The 17,732-nt window shown below is 33.8% G+C and overlaps 1 protein-coding gene across 4 annotated transcripts in view; it reads right to left on the bottom strand.

Annotated features, from left to right (window-relative positions):
- Positions 1-17,507, bottom strand: part of LOC137933318 (CBP80/20-dependent translation initiation factor) — a 52,825-nt gene extending 35,318 nt beyond the window's left edge. For 2 of the 4 annotated variants that reach the window (XM_068777227.1, XM_068777230.1), the window contains exons 1-2: positions 17,338-17,507; positions 2,469-2,548 (exon numbers count right to left, since the gene is read on the bottom strand). The gene's annotated coding sequence lies outside the window, so the exon portion shown is untranslated. Of the gene's footprint in view, positions 1-2,448; positions 2,549-17,337 lie in introns of all 4 variants that reach the window. The other 2 variants (XM_068777228.1, XM_068777229.1) reach the window with 2 other exon arrangements.
- Positions 17,508-17,732: the final 225 nt, after the last annotated feature.

Genomic DNA, 17,732 nt, shown 5'->3' with positions numbered 1-17,732 from the left:
ACAACGTAATTTTAAAATTATAATAACCAATATTCTGAAGTTTTTCAAGTATCTGTGCAATTTGTGAAATAAAACTAAGATTTAATAATTGATATCGTAAGCCGTGGGAATCTATTTCTTTAATAAATCGAAAACCAAATAAACAATGTACTCTTTATCTTTTAGTGTCACAAAATTGTTAAGCAAGTAAAGTGGAGAAATCTTTCGTTGCATAAAATAAGCTTGTACTATTAAAGTTCAAAATAGACAAAAGACGTATAAGCCTTATTATCGCGAAATAGTACATATACTATAATTGTAATAACTTACAGTACCCATAATTCGAAACATATTAAAGTGTGTGTGTTTTATTTACCTATTCATATTATTATTCACAGAGGATTATATATAATCATCATTAGTATATATCATAAAGATCATAGAGTTCTCAAATTCAATGACGTAGTTAACTTCAAATAAAACTACAACATTGCAAACGTGTTCTAATTTAAGAAGAATCCGCAGCGAAATTGAGTATTTTATGTGCTTAACTTGGTAGCCAGAATCGACGAAAACAACAGGAGAACTTTATCAAAAGTTACATCGTCATTAGTTAAAGAATCATTAACTTGACGTTAAATAAGTTAGCTTAAGTTATCCATGGCATTAACCGCAAGCAAAACCGAAACCGGAAGACTGTGCCAAGTTTGATAGTGTCAGTTGAGTAATTAGAGCAATTCATTCTGAAGCTGTATCTATTTATAATATATTCTAATATAGATACATACTATTAAATTATATCCCTTTTGCAATTGGTAGGATTACTTTGGTACTAATATATACGCAGTGATACTTTGATAATTTTTAGTAAATATAAACATTGTTAGTAAATCGTAAAAAATAATAAATAATATACATGTGCGATGCTCAATGGAAAAACACTCGAATTTACTTCTAGAACTTCAATTAATACATCTACTTTTCCTCATCACAACACAAACGGTCGTCTGTCAAAATATATAACATTTCATCATTATTTTTTTAAAATTTGTTGCTATAACTAAACACTCCCACATGTACATATCGCACACCAATGTAATATTATTCAATTAAAAAAAAAGGTTTTTGGTTTTGTATGTTTGTGCATAAATCAAGCAGGATCCACGTGATTTTTTAGAGAAATTTAGACGCTAGACGACGTTGTTAATATCATGAGAAAACGCTGGATGCTGCTTCCAACCGTTATTATCAGATCTCTGTAGGGAAAGCTAAAATGTCCAGCCGTGGACATCTTATTGTTGATATGATGAACATGACGAGTAAATTAAGATATACACAAAATGTTTTTTTATAAAAGACAGCCGTTTAAAACTTGCAACAAGCAGAGATCGGATATTCGTATGTTTATTCATATGAAGTTTATGCGTTGGATTGTTATGGAAAGCGCTTTTGTACAAAACAAATCTGGGAAAATCTATATTTTCAAAATGGGGATGCTAGAGAACCTATTAGGTCAGAAATGTTTATGTGAGACATATAACAAGAGTAAACAATAGTTTCTTTTGTTAATTTATCTATTAATAAAATTGCTCATTGAATCCGTCTCCATAATTTTGAAGTAAAATATGCGTCTACAGTAAGAATCTATAACTAGTTGTTTATAAGCCTTTTCATTAGTTGTAGGGTCTTAATAAATCTAGTCTCTAAAGATTAAAGTTTGTAATGTAGCTTTGAATTCAACGAAAAGATTAATTATAAATTCCTAGCCACGCCTTTATAAGGTATGAGCAACTGCGTTCCCAATGTCACAGCTTATGCATCTATGAATAGCGTGTATTTAGGTGCGGGTGTCGGAGAACTATACGACCGGATGCAGTGCACACTCTCTATCAAAGGCCACGGTTATTTCTTAAACTGAAATATTATTTCGAACGCATCCTATTTCAAAATTATTTCCGAATTTTATGTCACTTCCAGAATTTCTAGGGAATAATTAGAGGAATAACATTGTCAACACATCGATCATTGTTCTTATAAGTCTTCTTTATCACATCTTATTTATAATATTCGAATATAGCAGTTTAATTAACCAGTTAATTGTGACGAATATACTCGTCATGGTAAAGTGGCACGATTTCATGTATTGACGAGTACACTCGTCAATACTCGTTAAGTGGTTAAATAAACTGCTATGCTTGACTGACTGGAGATATTTCTCTAGTCAGTCAAGACCAAGGATGCAGGCAGTTTCTCACCGGTCCTGTTAAAAACCTCTGAGGCAAATATTCATTCTGTAGTAGAAATCCTTGATCAGAAATGATGATGAATATTGATGTATTACTTCATATGATTGGATTACGGTCATAACATCAAATTTTTGAATTTAAACATGTCTTTTAAAATTTATGTGAGTTTTCTTAATAAATTACAGTAAAATATGTATTTCAAAAGTTTCGAAAGGTTGAGTACCACTGGCGTGCAAGACTCACCGCCCCTCGCGGTGCGCCGTCCGCCTTCGAACTCCGCACTCGACACTCGACACTCGTTCTCTTTACTCGTATTTGATTCACTGCGGACATTGAAATAAACACAGTTATACACGGCCACGATGTCTTTAAATTATTATTATTATTGTAATCACATTGAAACTTAATAAAGCTAATTATAAATATAACAACAAAGTTAATGCAGCTGTTGATCATCATAAACGCCCACCAGAAGGCATAAGTCTCTTCTAGATATTGCTACGATAACTTCTTCTTTTCTTTCGTCTTCTAGCGGGTCTACACCCGAAGAATCTGCGGACTCGTAGTCGCCACTTGACAATAAATTTCAAGATTGAACACTTCGGAAAGAGTTAACGTTAAGAGAAGTTTCTGGTTTAGTTGAAATCAATTCTGTTTAAAAAATCGCGATGTCGCAAAAACTAAATAATTATGCTAAATTTACATTGCATTATCTAACATATAAAATTTCCATGTCACAATGTTAGTTAACGTTCTCCTCCGAAACAGCTTGACCGAACCAAATTTTATATGTGTATTCAGTAGGTCTGAGAATCGGCTACTACCTATTTTCCATACCCCAAAGTGATAAGGGTGGTCCACCCCTAAACTTTTTTATTTTATTTTTTGTTTTTATTTTTTTATGATACAGCTTACAAAAACACATACAACCCTAATTTTTCACCCCTCCCATTAAAAACTTTATTTTTTTTTGCAAAGCAACGTTTGAGGGATCAGCTACTTTAATATATAAAATTCTGGTATCACGGTGTGCGTGATTGAACTCCTCCGAAACGGCTCGACCGATTTTCGTGAATCTTAGCGCGTGTATCGGCCAGGGTGGTGAATCTGACAACATCTATTTTTCATCCCCCTAAATATCAAGGGTGGTCCACATTTAAATTTTTTTTGTGATTTTTTAAACAATTTTTTTGTGATACAGCATACAAAAATACATACAACCTTAAATTTTCATCCCTCTACGATCAACCCCTTTATTTGATCACTTTTTATTTGTTTTTTAATATTTCCTGGAAATAACATACATGGCAAAACAACGTTAACGGGATCGGCTGGTTACCTTATAATAACCTTTTTGTTGGACATTACAAAAAGTACGGCTTGCCGGCGGCTCTGAGATGTGTCATCGGATGCCATGTTTCATATATAACATTTATATACTAATCTTAAAGATTCTTTTTTGTCATTGACTAATGCTGTTCGAGTTGACATTTATATCATAAGGTAGATCGTTGTCATCACTTAGCCTAGATCTCTACAGTAACTGAAATCTCCCGACTTGACTGTCAAAAAACACGTGGACTGGGCCACGGTTTTATTAGTTGCTCTTATCGGACTAAGTTATTCAGTATCCACTACAAAAGCATTGGCGTTACAAAAAGTAGTCGAAAAATCTCCGGCAATATTTCCGGCATTAATAGTTGAAATAAAAAAGCTGATAGCTTGTTATTCCATACAGATATATGCAATTAGCGGGAAAATATACCAACATGTGAGAAAAATGTTTCCAATTTTCCCTTATGATGATATCACTTTCTGGGCAACGACTAAAATCAATTGCAACATTATTACGTCGTAACTTTTTTAACATAAACTTAAAGCTTCAACAATTGATGCTTTGATTGATGAAGATGTAGCCAACTAAGATCTTCTTGTATGAACTGACTCACGTTAAGACAATAGGATCCTCAGGATAGTAAGTCTTCAGTTTGGTTTGAAGATCAAACGATGGAAAACCAACTTGGGGATGGACCTAATAGCAATAACAAACTTACAACGATTGAAACTGTAAGTTTGTACCTACTTACATACTGGTCATTGGTCATAAAAAGCAAAAACTCTGAGGGTAATTGAGCGACGCATTATCATAACTAGATCTATATTTAGAGAATATAACAGAAGAAAAAGAGGCAGTTGTAAGGTTCCCAGTGTTTCCAGTCTAGCTTTATGGTGTAGAAACTTGTACGGTAAAAGAGAGAGAAAGAGACTAAAAGCGCAATGATGATATGTAGACGAAATACTGGAAAAAAAAGGTTGCGGATGTCGCGGACCCAGGACCTTATTACTGCTTTTATTCTTTAGGAGCTCCAGATCAAACACTGCCTTTCGGCACTGGTTTTCTCGCAAAGAGGGCGATGTTCAAGGTACATTGAATGGCTGTAAATCTAGGATTTACGCGATTTTCCAATGTACAGATCAAGTAAGAGGCCTCTCGGAATCGTCTCGAAATGTATGCGAAGTTCTTTGGAGAGGATAAGATAATGAGACCATACTGCCAAGAGCATGCAATTACGAACAAAATGTTATTTTTATCGAAGAAAAAACAAGCTGCAGGTAGTGTCAGTTTGCGATAAAGGAGACGAAGTTGCGTCTCGATATTACCGCAGTGACTCATGTATTATTCATAAAAAACAATATATATTACTTATAACGGTTCTCTAGTTACAACGGCGTAGTTCTTTTGTATTCTTTAAAAAATTAAATTGAGCATGGCGTCATCGTTGACGATAATTCAAAATAATATTTTTACGTATACAGACAAAAACATTGTATTTTTAGAATTTTATATTTAAAAAAAGGTAATAAAGACATAGGAAGAGCAATAATTAAAATTACAGATTAAATATGACACAGGACTTCCTTTAGTAACAATTCTTACCTTGAGTATAATGGATTGATTTTTTTTTATAAATGACGATGTCTCACATTCGCGTACACATAAGATGTAAGAAGTTTTTTTTACTGGACTTTCACTGCTGCTCAAATGACATTTGAAGATTCTGGCTGTTTGGAACAGCATGGCGTGAATGGTGCCAACTCTACCGCCTCTTTTAAAGTATATACTACTATTTTACCGGATTGTGGAGCCGCCGAACTCTTAGATCGCTTGGTTGACACTTCATGCAATTACTAAACTCAATATAAAAATAATGTAGCAACTAATAGGTAATTGAGTATTCCAAATTGTATTGTTAATATATATAAATTTTAGCTGTATTTACCCATAAGAGAAAAATGTGTAAAAAAAATTGTAAAAAAATTATAAAACGCTATCGTGCCTCGCAGCTGGGAGAAGAAAGATCCGTATCAAATAGCGGCGACCCTCTCCCAACTGTCTGCGTTTAGTTTAAGCGAAAAATAAATATTGTAAAAAAAAAACAGTAGCGATACAAATTAGAATTAATACAAATATATATATATATATATATATATATATATATATATATATATATATATATATATATATATATATCAATATAGCTCAATACCGTTGATATTCAGTAAACTATCGGATGCTTTAAGCCGAATATCGGAGTAAATGGCATCCACACGATGAGACCTAGTTTAACTATATTACTAAAAAGTTTAAAAAATTACTTACGACTTCAATTTTAACACACAATGACGACGCAGTATATAAAGAAACTAGGACAAAAATGTTTCAACTTCGATTTTCAATATAAAAATGCAAATGCAGTTATATTTAAAATCAAGTCGTTGTATCACATAAGTAAACTTAACCTATTAACAGTAGAGATATGTTAATACAACCTTGTAGAAGCCTTATCACTCGATTCCCAACACCTTCGTAATGAGTTTTATTTCTTCAGTCGTACGGAAAACTAGAATATCTTTTACTTATGTCACGCATGAACAATTACAAGTACTAATGGAATAAATAACTGGAGGTAGTTAAAAGTATTCCTTCGCCTGTGAAACTTGTTAGATTAATTGATTTTTTTTTTTTTTTTGGAATGAGATAAGCCTGTAACTTCTGGCAGTGTTTTATCTGCAGAAATAGATGTCAATGATTAATTATAATAATTAATAATCTGAATTTTCTCGAGTGGTGATCACGAACCACTAGGTGAATCGACTACATAGTTGGGTTCGCAGGAAGTCACTGGATGCAGGCAGTGCAAGACCGGCCATCGTGGCGAACTTTTAGGTAGTCATATGCCTTGCAGTGGGCGACCATCCGCTGAAAAGAAGAAAGATGAAAACGTTGTCTCGTACTATGTTACCATTGATTTTGGATCGGGTGTTCTATGCACTAATTGACAGCAACAACTATACTTTAAATTATGATTAGATTAGACTTGCGATCGAAGGACGCGGGTTCGATTCCCGACAAACAATCTAATAGATCTCACATTACAAACGAACTTTCAAACGAACGCTGAGTGCTTACAATACCTCTTTCATTTTTTTAAAAAAAAGTCATAATGTCATTTCATCCGCGTAACGGGTCTCGCGAGACACGCGATCATACACAATGCAAGATGGACGCCAAAAATCGGATCGCCGCTATTCAGTTACTCATTTTTAGCTTTTTTATGAATCTCACGCCGTCATTGTATTATTTTGTGATATTCAGCCTCTCAAGTAAATAATAATACCATTCTAGAATCTAGTGAATTGTTTATATTAACCGTATACTACCTTTCTTTGGCAATATATCATAGTCGTGTTTGTGTTTTTTTTTTAATTTGGGACAATAATCATATATTATATTATAATATATTATAATTTAACTACTATTTACATATTACCTATTTATATTTTATTAATTACTAAACATTACTAACACCGTTACCCACTAAACATCAATTTAAAAAACGGCAAAATGTCACAGAGCAGTTACAAATAAGAATTTAGGTATCCATATAAATATATTTTATTTTGAAACAACCTGAAAAATTATATCCATAACACGTAATAGAAACACAGCCAAAGCTGACGTATATGTATATTAATAAACGTGATTTACTGTCTATTTAACGTGACATTTTCAGGGTTTTGAACCTAAATTCTTCTGAATGTAATCGATGTATAACTATGTTTTACAGAATTAAGAAATTGATATTGAAGAGTGGTACCGCTACAAAAAAATATCCTTTAGGTATGGATTCAAAGGCATGAATAAAGTAAATAGTAAATAATTGTGTTAAAATGGCGTACCTAATGCCACATAAGCATTCTAAACAACACAACCACCGTAAAAAAGATAAAAAAGGTAATACAATACAAAAAGTATATATAACTATCATCTAATTCTTGGTGAATTAACATTAGTGTCGTAAAATATTCACTGCTGAACATAAATTTTCGAGGGATAACACCGACAGAAAGCGGCCTGTATTTAGTGCTTTCCATCGACTTTATCAAGGTCATCGGTACATATTATGGAGGGAGGCTGATCTCCGCCATCTGTCCTATGTACACTTTAACTTGCCAATCGGTGTTATCCCTCGAATTTAGTAGTGTAGATCATCACAGTTTCTTCAGATTGTTTAAAATTTTCGTTTGTGTATAGTGGCTATTTTATAAAATTCATACAAAGTGTACAAGTGTAAAATAAATAAATGTATTAGCTAAACCTCCATCGAGGAGATATCACTTGAAGTTGACAATCTTATATCGAACATAAACGCCGAGCAAAAACGTCGCGTTCGAACACACCCATCGCATCAGACCGTGAACCAGTCAACCGGCAGTCGCAATAGCCCAGCGTCACCCGCTGACATCACCGTGTTTACACCGTACCACCGCCGCTTACGTAACACCACAAATATCGCGACATACATGATAATTCTGCCAAGCGATAATAGTATCTGTGTGAAGTACAAACGGCGGATATTTACATATAAACAGTTGGCACAGTTTGCGATACAGCTCGCATCTGTGTACACATGGATTCTGAACGGGTTCTAGGTCAGTGGACACGGGCCGCTGTTTTGTTTTTGCGCTTTTTTCAATCTGCTGTGAATTCATTATGATACATACAATTCGTTATTTTCTTGATTTTGATAAAGCTTAGATCGCAATTAAGTAATATTGTCATACAATCGCGTAGCTTGAGCATTCAGACTGTTATATGTTCGCTTTGAGAAATCCCCCGATAATCCTAGATGGTAGAGTTGCTAGATATACTTTTGTTAACTCTACTTGCTGTAACACTTTCCGAACAGGTTGTAATTGAATAATGATACTTTTTATTTATTACAGTTCCGCTTTTTTTTATGGCTCCCGTTATTGGGAGCCCCTTGTACCCCCGATCTGGTGTGGGACAGGGACTTTTTGTTTACATTTATTTTATTTTTTCACATACTTTTTTTTTATTATTTTCTTTGTCTTCTTTCATACTTCATATTATCTGTCGTTCATTTCTTTCTTTCCACAATTCCACTATCTTTCTCTTTCTCTCTGTATCGCCTTTCATTCATTCCTCATTACTTTTACAAAGTTCTGCTTCTACCCTGCTCAACCGCGCATTGTTAAAGGTAGGCCGAGCCGCTATTATTCTACTGACTCTACCGTGATATAAAATGCCAGTTCCCAAAGTGATTCGCTAGAGGTCTACGCTTGTGTAACAAAAAAATGCGGGGTCACAATTCTAAAACAAAGGTCCACAAAAATTTCCATAGTGAAAATCTAAAATATTGGCTTGACTTAAATTATCAACTTAGGCAGATAATATTTCAAGAAGGTCAGCAACTGTTACATGTAAAAACTTGCATATTTCATAGGCCTCGCGGTTTGTTCAATTTCAGGAAAATGGTAGAAATGCATGGGTCTATCGAAGCCAGTTAAATTTTGAAAGTTCTACAGTAAATAAATTTTTGCTCACGTCTTTAGGCGTAGTGTAGATTATTTAGATAATATACTGTCCGCACACAACAGGTCTGTAGAGTGACACAAAAAAGGAAGGAATTGAATCAATGAACTCGCAAAAAATCTAACTGCCCACCGCTTAGACCGTTACATTTTGTTTTGAGATGTTTGCTCTGATATCTGATATTAGAAGACTGACTACAAGTTCATTGCAATTGGTCGAAACTGATGTAGAAATAATTTTGTCCTATATCTTACTTGACGTTTATTGGAAACATATATACGTGATTTGGGGGGTGAAGGTTAATTACCACCCAAGTACGTATCAGTTCCTCGTCGGTAGCGAGGAAAATGAGAGATAGTAGTGATGGAAGAAAATGTATACAAAAACTATTTACAGTTTAAAATTCCGAACCTAACGCAGTGCGACCACATCACTGGTGACGTCATTGAAATGTAACACGCGAGAATAATTACTACACTAAAAAATATTATGGCCATAGTGGCCAGTAACACCACGCGTGAATGCTTTCAGATAGTACATAGCATATATACACAGTCTAATGAGGGAACATTTTACATTAAAAAACTACACCCTAAAGATCTGCACAAAAACCACTTCTAGTGTGGTTATTATTGTAACCGAAAATGGGCGTGTCTACTACTATGTCAAAATTAAAGTCATAGTCAAAATAACTTTATTAAAGACGATTGCAATCATCTTTAAATGTCAGTTTAAAATTAAACTCACGTTAATTCGTGCTGAGATATAGCCTCCTAGTAAAAAGTACTAACAAGAAACTTAGTGGGGTTTCTAATTTTTTTTCTTTAAAGTTATAAAAATTCATTTTTAAATCTTTATCATTATCCTGAACATCGTCTGAAATAGAGAAATATACCTTTCGCAGAGCCTGTGCTCAACAAATTTCTGAACATAAATTTACCACGTCATTTAGTAATTTGTTATAAAATCGTAAACATTGGCCTTAGAATGAGTGACACTCGTTATGGACTCTATTAGCAGGTATAGCAAATTCATTTTTATTCCTTATATTACATTGATGAAGACTGAAACAGGAAATCTGTTGAGACAAGCTACTTACGCAGCGAAGTATCTATAAGAGTGAACACAAATAATTTTTTAAACTGATTAAACACTATGCCTATATAACACATTAGAAGGTTTTTCGGGTTTAACATTACAGTGCGCAGAAAACGCCGAAACCACTTTTAAAATTAGCATAAAGTCCGAATTTCAATAGTCATTATACTTTCTGTTATTTTTCAAGTTTCTGAGTAAATTTCTAATTTCTCTTTATCTTAAGATACTTATATATAAATTAAATTGGAGTATCTGTTTGTAATATTAAAATAAACACTTTTTGCTACATACATATGAGTATATACGGTACATATACCAATATTACCTACTTTATAATTATTGTCTGTCTCTGTCTGTTTGTTCGTGCTAATCTCTGAAATGGCTGTACCGATTTTGACGGGACTTACACTGGCGGGTAGTTGATGTAATAAGAAGTAACTTAAAAATAGTTAAACGGAAAAAAACTAAAAACTTTTTTTGTTAAAATTTACACTTACAAAGTCGCGGGCACAGCTAGTTTATAAATATTAATATGGATTAATTTGTTAAATTTAAATTGGGGATAAAAAAAAATATATACTACATTTTTATGACAGGATTTCATTCACACAAACACATCTGCGATTAAATCCACGCAGGTGACTGGATTGTTTTCCCACGATCAAATTGTATTCTCATTTCTTATTTTAATTTCAATCTCGTCTGAATTTTCGTGCGAGGAACAATGTTACGAATGACCTTGCACGCTCATGACGCCATTATCTCATGATCGACTAAATTAACAAGATAAAGATACTTCTCAAAACGCGCGCCATCACCACAGATATTTAGTCATTTTCACTCAACCGTGAAAAGACGATGGTAAGGCATTTAATGTAGAGAGTCTAGTAATAGAATCAATCTTACAGCTTATAAAGACCTGTAGAACTTTTATCGTACAGAAGTCTGTATACTCAACACTTAAATCACTCATGTCCTCTTTCAATGACCGTTGCTTAGTGCATGATCTACTATTTCTATAAAATACTGAATGGCCAAATATCCAGTGGGGACCTTTACGAGCTTGGTCCCGTACCATTTGCGTGGATCTTACTACCGGAAAAAATTTGGAAACACTCTTATCTTATATATGTACTGTTATTACTATAGACTACTTGAACAAATCGCATTAATCGATATATATTCTGGCTTTTATAGTGTTTTAAGAAATCGTTCAAATTATTCACTGTATTCATTACATATTTTAATTTAATATTTTTAAGCAACCTCCTTGAAGAAAATTGCGTCGCTGAGAAACCACTTTTGTCATTTTTTTATTAATTCTAATTTGTATGTATCGCTTGTACAATACGGATCTTTCTTCTCCTAGGCGAGACACAACAGCGTTCTTACATATAATTTTCATATATATATATATATATATATATATATATATATATATATATATATATATATATATATATATATTGCAGTCTCCTGAGTAACCGAGGAGGATGTGGTGTGGCGATTGGCTTGTAAAACTATGTAATTTGGTGAATCTCTTCTTATGTATTTTATAAGACACGATAATCCCTACGAAATGCCATAGGAAACGAATATGATTATTATTATTATAACTTTGTTTAAGTGTATTATGTATATAACCTATATATTTTTGTGAACAAGAATCGTTTGATATTTTACAATAATTATTTCATCAATCATTAACCATTAAAATAAACATTTGACAATTCCGCAGGTGTGTTGCATTATAATCATCATGGCCGCCGCGTTTCGCGCCTTTTTTGCAGCCCACACGAAACACCCGCGCGCATACGCCGGATACAGCCTTGTTACGTAAATGAACCGAAGCGAGCGATCCATTGCGCGTATTTACCGCTTCAGCGCGTAATCGTTAAACCAATAACAGCAATGTATTGACTTTGTGTTGAAATTGCTTAAATGGTAACTAGTTATAGAAGTATTAGAATAGAGGCGTTCTGAAATGTAAAGGTCGAACGTGTTATTGCATATGGTTAAATATATATATATATATATATATATAAATAAAAGTAAATATTAATCATTAAATTCTACTGTTGGATTACAGATGGCGTAAATACAGAGCAGGAAAATAGCTTACATTTTTGTATTTTGTGGCAGCAGAAACATTAGTATTGTCAGAGTAAATTTTATTATTATATTCAGGCGAAAAGTCTTTTCTGTATGAAGCCAATCTTCATTATGTTTCCGGTTTGTAAGACATGGTGGCAATTGCAATTGTAGCACTGCGAAGAATAATAATAATCATACTCTTTAGTGTCGATTTTCATTAGACCTTAGATGTAAAATTGAACCGCCGAATTGTATTCGGACGCTGATAAACAGGTATTTTTTGTTTTTGTTGTTCAGTCAATCATCATCGTAAAGCAATACTATTTAACTACATAATATCACAACTGGAATTTATTTTTGTCACCAACGATGAAGGGAGAAATAAGTGCACGAGCGGGTTTCCACTGCCGCATGCAAAATTTGTATTTAATTGTAATTAATTAAAACGCAGAAAGTCTTTTGCCTCGAAAAGAAAAAAAAAAGATTTTTAAAAGAAAAAGTTAATTGGCATTGCATTGTTTTTATAATATATTATAGTCTATGTAATCCTGGTACTTTTTCGTAATTTTCGTGCGCAAATTTTATCATTTCTAACCTAACCTAAAATAACACAGTTAATCTATTTTACAAATGTCATAAATAAATTGGGTTTTCGTTTATTGTGAATGATATTTTGCAGAAAATAACTCATTATTGCAGTCTTCAATACTTGATTGTATAATAAATAATAAAGTGATCATTTCTTTTTTAAAAGTATATAAGATATTAGCTTCTGGATGATCACATTGTAAAGTCAGTTCAAACTATTAACAGTGCAATAAGAGAACGCTTGCAGGTTGTCGATCCCATTTAATTGACAAGGATAATTGCTTAAAGTAACCTTAATCTAATATATTACGTTGCTACAGATTCCTTTCGAACAACAAATGCCTTTTATTGCATTATCTTGATTCTTCCGACATTAAAACTAAAAACAAAATACTTTGATGTTTCACGTAGAAAAATAAAATGGGTAATGTTTGAGGCGCAGATATATTAACATAGCAAATATTGGGCATACTGTTTATAAATGAATCACCGTAATAGTGTATGCATAAAAATTCCACAATGTTTGTTTTTGTCGCTCAAAAACGAATATTGTTAAAATAAGTCACAATAGATTATGATCTAAGAGAAAGTAAGGGAAGGTTTATCTATAGTTTGTAGATAAATCTTTCCCTACTCGCTTTTGGCAAATATAAGCTTTTATTGGACCTAGATATACACTTTTCTTCTCTGTTCTTCTAAATAATTAGCATTTGCACATTCCGAAGGCTTGAGATGGCAAAGCACGAAAGTTAGTTCTGTTCTCTGTTACTTCATATCCAATATTATCTAATACCACCTTTATAACATCATGTGGGCGTATTTAAAGTTTTGAAGGTGATGGTGGCATTTTCAGCCAGGCCAAGCTATAAAATGATAAGAAATCAATGTAGGTATGATCTTAAATAGTTCTTCAGAATAAACCTATCCCTAAAACACATAGAATATAGAGATAATTTCTTTCATGTATTTCTTATTTTATCAGACATGGCAGCCAGAGATAGCAATTTGCACAATAAGTCTTTACGTTTATTAAACTGAAATAACTGATATGTTTTTGCTTGAGTCCCACAGGTAAAAAGGTGTTTGGTGAAGTTTCTTTATCAATAGAGTTTAATATTAATTTCTTTTGTTTTCACATTTGTTAATGTGTAACGGATTTCGAAACGATATACGGAAAGTAAATTTTATAACTTGGAAACGGAAGTAATTGAGAACGACCACAGAGTATAAAACAAAATGGCGGGCGGAGCAGTAATTCAGCGCAGATTCAACACGCGATTGCTGTAACGTTGTCTGCGGATCGACAGTTTAAGGGGTGAGTGACCTCGCTCAATGGCCTGTGTCCATTCGCTAGACGCGCTGGTTGCCCAACAAAACCAACATCGCGAAGAATCATTACTTCACGCCAGTAGTTGTTTACTTATTCGCCTAGTCCTCGGAGCACGTTATCTAATCCTAAACTTTTTTATTGTGGTCATTGGCAAAGGCGTAAACAGTAAGGAGAACATAATTACAAATCAAAACACCATCAGATGCTATTTAAATGAAAATATTAATTGTTACATTTTCTATTTACAGATGGTGCTGAAACCGCATATTATAAAAACTATTCATTTTATTACGTAATTATATTAAAATCTATATTTCAAGTTTTTTTCTTACAAATATTATTTAAGCTAAATAATTATGAGCAAAATATTTTTTTATCTTTGAAGTAACCTAAATAAAATCGTCTTACATATATGTGTATTTACGTTATGACCGCTCAAGATTTTGTTTAGAAGCTACCAGCTTCTGAATTTTTAAATGACATAACAGATGATAAAAGTTTTCACCAGATAGTTAGATAATGTATAATATCAACCGATTCAAACTTCGAGTAGAATAAATTCAAATAACGAATAACGAATAAATCATCGGCTTCTGAATCTTCTCTAATACTGTTGATTATAAATGTTATAGTAAAAACAAAAAAAAGCGGTAAATAAATAGAAAGGACAAAAGTATAAAAATAATAAACACGAGTGATAAAATAGCTGTGATATTAGAAATGTAAATTAAGTGCGACTTAGATAGTAAGAATATACATAAGAATAAAGAATAAATAAATTCTTAAATATATGATAAAAGTAATAAACTTATAAGTTGTAGAATTTTGGAGGGAAGGCGAAGGAAGTGAGGCGATGCATGGACGGTAAGTATTGAAAGAAATGAAAGATATTGTGAAGAAATTTAGAAGGAAGAATGAAAGACATTGATTGACAAGAAAGACGAAATATGAGTATGGATAATGGTATGGTAAAGATCCTATCCATTCATGAAATGGGTCGATAAGAAGGCGATTGCTATAAAAGTATAGCTGTGGACGCCCACTACTGGACATAGTTTATAGTGTTACAATATTAATTACATTCTTGAAAGCTGTTAAATCGAGTGTGAATTCTGTACTTCAAGAGCCACAACGATTGATAAGAATTGTGTTATACACAACCCCTACCTACCCTTGTTTACTATAAATATGACAAGCGTTAGAATTCTGGACAATTTTATCACAGTATGAAATCTGGATTTTCGTTAGAGCAGCTAAAACTGCGATGTGTCGATTAAAAGGTTAATATGTAAATATGTACTGAAAATTTACTGCTTATAGGTTTCTCTTGTGGTGTATCACACAAACTTAAAGTTGTGCTACAGAGCTTGGAGTATGGACTATAAGTTGCCAGTTTATCAGTGTTCTGTAGAATGCATTTTGGATAACCTGCGTCGGAGTTACATCAAGTAGTTTCCTCGTTTCGTTTCTTTCGTCGGACAACAAGACGCACGGATTTTCTAAACCCATACACGTTTGAAATCCCTACAACACGCACACAAGATAGACCTTAGAATATTCAAGTTAAGAGTGAATAAGTATCTTCTAGGCAAACATGTACCATCGTAAACTTCGTCATCAGACAAACAGAAACATCAAGCGAACTTAGGTCAAATTCTTTGCCTGTAACCAATAAAAAAGTTTTTTATTGAACTTCAGTGACCGATGGAGTTTCGGATATTTAAAATAAAAGCTTTTTGCCATTTAGTGACTTGAAAGTAGTCCAGAAGATGATGGATTCTTAATCGTGATAGCTCAACTAGAGTTCCGGGCTCATAATACATGATGTATACTCCAAGATAAACTGTCATAATTATATAGCAGAGCTAATAGCTATATAACAGGTAAAATAGCAAAAGTGCCGCGATTTTTCAGACATTTAATAACATCTCCTCGGTGCTTGTGGTGTAAGTTATGAGAATACGACATAACACTGTCGCCTTCCAGCAGGTCGGATCATTTTTACAAACATAGGTTTTCCACTAAAATATAAAAAAGATATGTAGCATATATTCTCATTTTTATAGCTTCTTTATTATTATCTGAGATTTTCTAACCTGAGTATTGAATTTTTATTGCATAAACTGTCATCGTATATTAGAGAAAAGATAAAAAAGTTTATACATAAACAAAATAATATAGTTTTATATACGTGCTAGCGCTTCGCGTGACCCGCACTGCTTTTTGTAGGTGTACTTTCATAAAATCTATTCGTCTTGACTTTTAGCGGTCCAAATATATTCTGGCCAAATTTTATGCCTATAAGAACTACAGTTTGAAAAGATGCACTTTTTAAATGGACTTCTCAACCCTGCTTGCGGAAGAAATTTCGTAAAATTCGTTCCTAGCTTATCTCTACTTAGGTAAAGGAATATTCCTACCAAATTTAAAATCTAAAAGATTGATAGTTCCAGAGATCTCATGATGAGTCAGTTCATAGGTGGAAAACTCTTACATATATGTATATATACATGAATGTATGTGTACAAAGTGGGTTATGGTACATTTGGTACAGTCATCGTAAAACCTAAGCGTTCGGTCTACATTTAACTTTTACGCTGTGAAGCCGGGGGAAACTAAGTAGATGGAGGCATTTATAGAAATAGAATTATATAAATAGATATGTTAAAAGACATACACACGTGCAAGTAAACGGATTTACTTCTCGATGCGGGGTACGAGGAATTTCTATTCCCCTACGAGGGACAGTGTTTAGTAAATACGCAGCGGTATTTAGGACGCGCGGACTGTCCGCCTCGCTAGAGTTTTATTTCGTACGGCCGCGCAATTAGCCGATAGAAATCCGCGTCAGTTAACCGCATAGCCGCGACGAACAAAGCCACTTTCATTTCGCTCGCCCGTTCATACGTATTGAAGCAGTACATCGCTGGAATTACATCGCGTTCGCATTTTCATGTCAAACCTGGACCCGCAGTGAAAACCGCCACCGTCTGGGAAATCGCATAACCTCTCGATGCAGCGGCCGAAAATATGTGCGCACTATATATAGAAGCGAGTTGATATCTTGTCGACTTCGTTGGTTTAAAATTGATTTGATAACTCACCGGAATCTTGCGCTGGCGTCTCCGGAACGTTCGTTGGCGTATCCGCGGTGTATTTCACTGAAATAATATGGATGGAATCGCCTTTCGCTAGCGCAGACTCCGGTCGTGTGGCACCCGCCCGGGCGGTGAGCCGACTGGCGCTGCGCGAGCGCACACACACGCGCCGCTTTTCCAACACACCGACATTCAGAGCACCGTGTCTTCAGCTACCCGTATGATTCAGGCCAGCGTTTTGCATTGAATGTTGATTCTATAGTCTTCCACTAGACGTACATTCAATACCATTTACTCCTCTTCCATTTTTAAAAATCCAGCTAACTAATATGTGATCGCTTTATCTAAAGATTCTATTAAGGTTTTTAAACATAAAATACTGGGTTATCTGAAATGTGACT

This window comes from Battus philenor, unplaced genomic scaffold (genome assembly GCF_028537555.1).
Source record: "Battus philenor isolate CCGP_79_NKW_IND1 unplaced genomic scaffold, ilBatPhil1.0.hap1 SCAF_13, whole genome shotgun sequence".
Taxonomy (NCBI): Eukaryota; Metazoa; Arthropoda; class Insecta; order Lepidoptera; family Papilionidae; genus Battus; species Battus philenor.
The sequence above is the reverse complement of the archived record's forward strand: the minus strand, read 5'-3'. Positions and strand labels throughout refer to the sequence as shown.